Raw genomic sequence first — 6,046 nt, forward strand, 5'->3', positions numbered from 1 at the left:
AAGTGGCAAGAAGGTGACAAGCAACAGGGAGAAAGCAGAACTATTTAACTCATTTTTTGCATCTGTCTCTACACGAAGGCCCCTTCATGGATTACTGCCTTGTCGTGGTGAAGGGGCTTGCGTAATTCAATGAAGCTATGAGCTATGCCGTGCAGGGCCACCCAAGACGGACAGGTCATAGCAGAGAGTTCTGACAAAACGTGATCCACTGGAGAAGGAAATGGCAACCCACTCCAGTATCTTTGCCATGAAAACCCTATGGACAGTACCAAAAGGCAAAATGATATGACGCTGGAAGATGAGCCCCTCAGGTCGGAAGGCGTCCAATATGCTACTGGGGAAGAGCAGAGGGCTAGTACTAGTAGCGCCAGAAAGAATGAAGCGACTGGGCCAAAGCCGAAAGGACGCTCAGCTGTGGATGTGTCTGGTGGTGAAAGGAAAGTCCGATGCTGTAAAGATTTTTTCTCCATAGGAACCTGGAATGTAAGATCCATGAATCAAGGAAAGCTGGACGTGGTCAAACAAGAGATGACAAGACTGAACATCGACATCTTAGGTATCAGCGAACTAAAATGGACAGGAATGGGTGAATTTAATTCAGATGACCATCAGGTATACTACTGCGGGCAAGAATCCCTCAGAAGAAATGGAGTAGCCTTCATAGTCAATAAAAGAGTAGGAAAAGCAATACTGGGATACAATCCTCAAAATGACAGAATGATCTCAGTTCGAATCCAAGGCAAACCATTCAATATCACAGTAGTCCAAGTCTATGCCCCAACCACCAGTGCTGAAGAGGATGAAATTGACCGGTTCTATGAAGCCCTACAGCACCTTATAGAACTAACACCAAAAAATGATGTCCTTATCATCATGGGGGATTGGAATGCTAAAGTAGGAAGCCAAAAGATAACCGGAATAACAGGCAAGTTTGGCCTTGGAGTACAAAATGAAGCAGGGCACAGGCTGATAGAATTTTGTCAAGAGAATACGATGGTCATAGCAAACACTCTTTTCCAACAACCCAAGAGACGGCTCTACACATGGACATCACCAGACGGTCATCACAGAAATCAGATTGACTATATGCTCTGCAGCCAAAGATGGAGAAGCTCTATACAGTCAGTAAAAACAAGACCAGGAGCTGACTGTGGCTCAGACCATGAGCTTCTCCTTGCAAAGTTTAAGCTTAAACTGAAGAAAGTAGGGAAAAGCACTAGGCCACTCAGGTATGAATTAAATCATATCCCTGTTGAATATACAGTAGAGGTGACAAATAGATTTAAGGAATTAGATCTGATAGACAGAGTGCCTGAAGAACTATGGACAGAGGTTCGCGACATTGTACAACAGGTAGCAACCAAAACCATCCCAAAGAAAAAGAAATGCAAGAAAGCAAAATGGCTGTCTGAGGAAGCTTTGCAAATAGCTAAGGAAAGGAGGGAAGCGAAAGGCAAGGGAGAAAAACATAGATATGCCCAATTGAATGCAGAATTCCAGAGAATAGCTAGAAGAGATAAGAATGCCTTCTTAAATGAACAGTGCAAAGAAATAGAAGAAAACAATAGAATAGGGAGGACCAGAGATCTTTTCAAGAAAATTGGAGAGATGAAGGGAACGTTTAATGCAAAAATGGGCATGATAAAGGACCAAAATGGCAGGGACCTAACAGAGGCAGAAGAGATTAAGAAGAGGTGGCAAAATTACACAGAAGAACTATACAAGAATGAGCTTAATGTCCCTGATAATCACAATGAGGTGGTCACTGACCTCGAGCCAGACATCCTAGAATGTGAAGTGAAGTGGGCCTTAGAAAAGCTGAGCAACAACAAAGCTAGTGGAGGTGACAGTATTCCAGCTGAGCTATTCAAAATCTTAAAAGACAGTGCAGTAAAAGTGCTACACTCAATTTGCCAGCAAATTTGGAAAACTCAACAGTGGCCACAGGATTGGAAAAGATCAGTTTACATTCCAATTCCAAAGAAAGGCAGTGCCAAAGAATGTTCAAACTATCGCACCATTGCACTCATTTCTCATGCTAGTAAAGTCATGCTTAAAATCCTACAAGCTAGACTTCAGCAGTATGTGGATCGAGAACTACCAGAAGTACAGGCAGGATTTCGAAGAGGCAGAGGAACTAGAGATCAAATTGCCAACATACGCTGGATCATGGAGAAAGCTAGGGAGTTTCAGAAAAACATCTACTTCTGCTTCATTGACTATGCTAAAGCCTTTGATTGTGTGGATCATAACAAACTCTGGCAAGTTCTTAAAGAGATGGGAGTACCAGACCATCTTATTTGTCTCTTGAGAAACCTATATGCGGGTCAAGAAGCAACAGTGAGAACTGGACATGGAACCACTGATTGGTTCAAAATTGGGAAAGGAGTCCGGCAAGGCTGTATACTGTCGCCCTGCCTATTTAACTTATATGCAGAGCACATCATGAGAAAGGCAGGGCTAGATGAATCAAAAGTTGGAATTAAGATTGCCGGAAGAAATATCAACAACCTAAGATACGCAGATGATACCACTCTAATGGCAGAAAGTGAAGAAGAACTAAAGAGCCTCTTGTTGCGGGTGAAGAAGGAGAGTGCAAAACTTGGGTTGAAACTTAACATTAAGAAAACCAAGATCATGGCATCTGGCCCTCTCAATTCCTGGCAAATAGATGGGGAAGAAATGGAGGTAGTGACAGATTTTATTTTCCTGGGCTCCAAGATCACTGCAGATGGGGACTGTAGCCAAGAAATTAAAAGACGCTTGCTCCTGGGGAGGAAAGCCATGACAAATCTAGACAGCACACTAAAAAGCAGAGACATCACCCTGTCAACAAAAGTGCGTATAGTCAAGGCTATGGTCTTCCCAGTTGCAATGTATGGCAGTGAAAGTTGGACCATAAGAAAGGCTGAGCGCCAAAGAATTGAGGCCTTTGAACTATGGTGCTGGAGAAGACTCCTGCGAGTCCCTTGGACTGCAAGGCGATCAAACCGGTCAGTCCTAGAGGAGATCAATCCTGACTGCTCTTTAGAAGGCCAGATCCTGAAGCTAAAACTCAAATACTTTGGCCACCTAATGAGAAGGAAGGACTCACTGGAGAAAAGCCTAATGCTGGGAAAGATCGAGGGCAATAGAAGAAGGGGACGACAGAGAATGAGGTGGCTGGATGGAGTCACTGAAGCAGTAGGTGTGAGCTTAAATGGACTCCAGAAGATGGTAGAGGACAGAAAGGCCTGGAGGAATGTTGTCCATAGGGTCGCGATGGGTCGGACACGACTTCGCAGCTAACAACAACAACTACACGAAGGGAAAAAACAGATCAACCGATCAAAAATAGTGCCATAAAAATCAGAATAGAAACGCAAGTTAAGATAGGCAAGAAAATGGTAAGTGAGCACCTGTCCAGCCTAGACGAGTTCAAATCACCAGGACCAGATGGAACCCCAAGGTTCTCAAGGAACTGGCAGACGTGATCTCAGAACCACTGAACTATATTTTTCAAAGATCCTGGAGCACTGGGGAACTACCAGAGGACGGAAGAGAGCTGATGTAGTTCCCATCTTCAAAAAATGGAATAAAATGGATCCAGGAAATTACAGACATATCAGCCTGACCTCAATACCTGGGAAGATTCTGGAAAAGATAATCAAACAATAAATCAGCGAACACCTTGATGCAAACAAAGTTATCACTAAAAGCCAACATGGGTTTGTCAAAAACAGATCATGCCAGACAAATCTTATTGCATTCTTTGACCAAGTGACAAAACTAATGGACCAGAGGAATGCTGTAGATATAATTTACTTGGACTTCAGTAGGGCATTTGATAAAGTAGAACACAACCTACTATTTGATAAATAATATAGAAAAGTAGAAAAATGTGGGTTAGACAGCATCACCACCAGATGGATTCGTAGCTGGCTGACAGGCCATACTCAGCGTGTGGTCCTGAATGGAACTGCATCTACATGGAAGGAAGTGTTTAGTGGGGTACCCCAGGGCTCTGTTCTGGGCCCAGTGCTCTTCAACATCTTCATCAACGATTTGGATGAGGGGATAGATGGGGAACTCATCAAATTTGCAGACGACACCAAGCTGGCAGGAATAGCCAATACTCCAGAAGATAGGCTTAAGATACAGGAGGATCTGGACAGACTCGAACACTGGGAACTATCTAACAAAATGAAATTCAATTGTGAAAAAAGTAAGGTTCTACATTTAGGCAGGAAAAATCAAATGCACAGGTATAGTATAGGAGTACCTTGCCTAATAGTAGTAACTGTGAGAGTGTTCTGTACCAGCCTACTACCGGCCCTGCAGAAAAGGCAGGGACAACCCCTTTACAAGAAGGCAAGAGGCTGGAACTAAGACTGCCAAATTTATGGACACAAAAGCAAACAGAGCAAAAAAAACACGAACTATGAAACAAGAGCTATTCAAACGGTTGCCTTCAGCAAACCAGCCCTCCCACACATTCCCCTTTTAAACAGTTCAAGGCGTGGCTTCTCTCTGCCTCCTTCCAAGGTGCCCCATTGCCTTCCTCTGTTTACTCCTGACTGCCTCCTGCGTCGGGCATCCTTGAACAGGGCCAGCTGTGGGTCATCTTCATCCACGCTGTCAGGCTCACACAGCTGGGTCTGCGTCGTAACCAGATGGGAGGGGCCTGGCTGGGGGCTCTACGGAGCCTCAAGGCTATCCTCAGCAAGCTCTCCAACTCCCCCCTCCTCCTTCTCTGAATCGTCCGACCCAACTGCCGAACCCACAGGCTGACCCTGAATCACAACACTATCCCGCACCGCAGGGCCCTTCCCCCAGGTCTGCCGATCCGGATGCGGTCGGGATGGAAATTGTTCATGAAAAGCGGACACCAAAGCAGGGGCATGAACGGTGGTCGCGTCCTCCCAGGTGAAGTCCTCTGGTCTATAGCCTTTCCATTCAATCAGGTACTGGAAACGACCTTTCAGCCAACGGGAGTGCCTGATGCTGGCAACCTCGTACTCGGGGGTGCTGTCTCCATCACAAGGTCCTGATGGGGGAGGTTTCGCTCGGTGGAGTGGACAGGCCGGTTGCTCGGGGACCAACAGAGACCAATGAAAGACTACGTGCATGCGTAGAGAACGTGGCAGAGTTAAGCGATAGGCGACCGGATTGATGACAGCCTCGATTGGGAACGGTCTAAATATTGGTGATCTAACTTTCTCACCAGCCATGTTGACAGTAGGTTTCTGGTGGACAACCAGACCCGATAGTGGAGGCGTATCCCACCTTGACCGATCAGCAAACCTTTTGTAATCGGCCTTGGCCTTCTCTAACTGATGTCGCACCAATCGATGGATCGCCTGTAACTCTGCCATGAAGTCGTTCGCTGCCAGCTCCGGTGAGTCCATGGGAGAAAGGGGGAAAAACCGGGGGTGATATCCCACATTGGCGAAGAACAGTGTCATCTGTGTGGAGGTGTGCTGTGAATTGTTGAATGCAAACTCAGCTATGGCCAGATAGTCCACCCAATTGTTTTGCTGCAGGTTGACGTAGCAGCGCAGATATTGGTCCAGAATACCGATGACCATCTTGGTTCCCCCGTCAGTTTGAGGATGATGCGCGGACGAGAGGCAAATCTTGATATCCAACGCATGCATCAACTCCTGCCAGAAGCGGGCTGTAAACTAGGCCCCCCTATCAGAGACGACTCCATCAGGGAGGCCGTGCAGCCAAAACACCTGCTGAATGGACATACGACTAGTGGCGCAGGCTGACGGTAAGCCGCGACAGGGGATGAAATGCGCCATCTTGGTTAGCATGTCCACCACCACATACACTGTCGTAAAACCAGAGGACGGGGGTAAATCTGTCAGAAAGTCCATGGACACAGCCCCCCAGGGTCTTTTGGGTGTCGGCAAGGGCTGCAGTAATCCAGGCGGGGCCCCTGTCACTGACTTGGCCTGCCTGCATGGGATGCAGGAAGTGACATAGGACTGGACGTCATGTTGAACTCAGGGCCACCAGAAGGTACGGGAGACCAGGTTCAGGGTCTTGAACAGACCAAAAT

Source organism: Vipera berus (assembly GCF_964194415.1).
Source record: "Vipera berus genome assembly, chromosome: 2".
NCBI classification, from domain to species: domain Eukaryota; kingdom Metazoa; phylum Chordata; class Lepidosauria; order Squamata; family Viperidae; genus Vipera; species Vipera berus.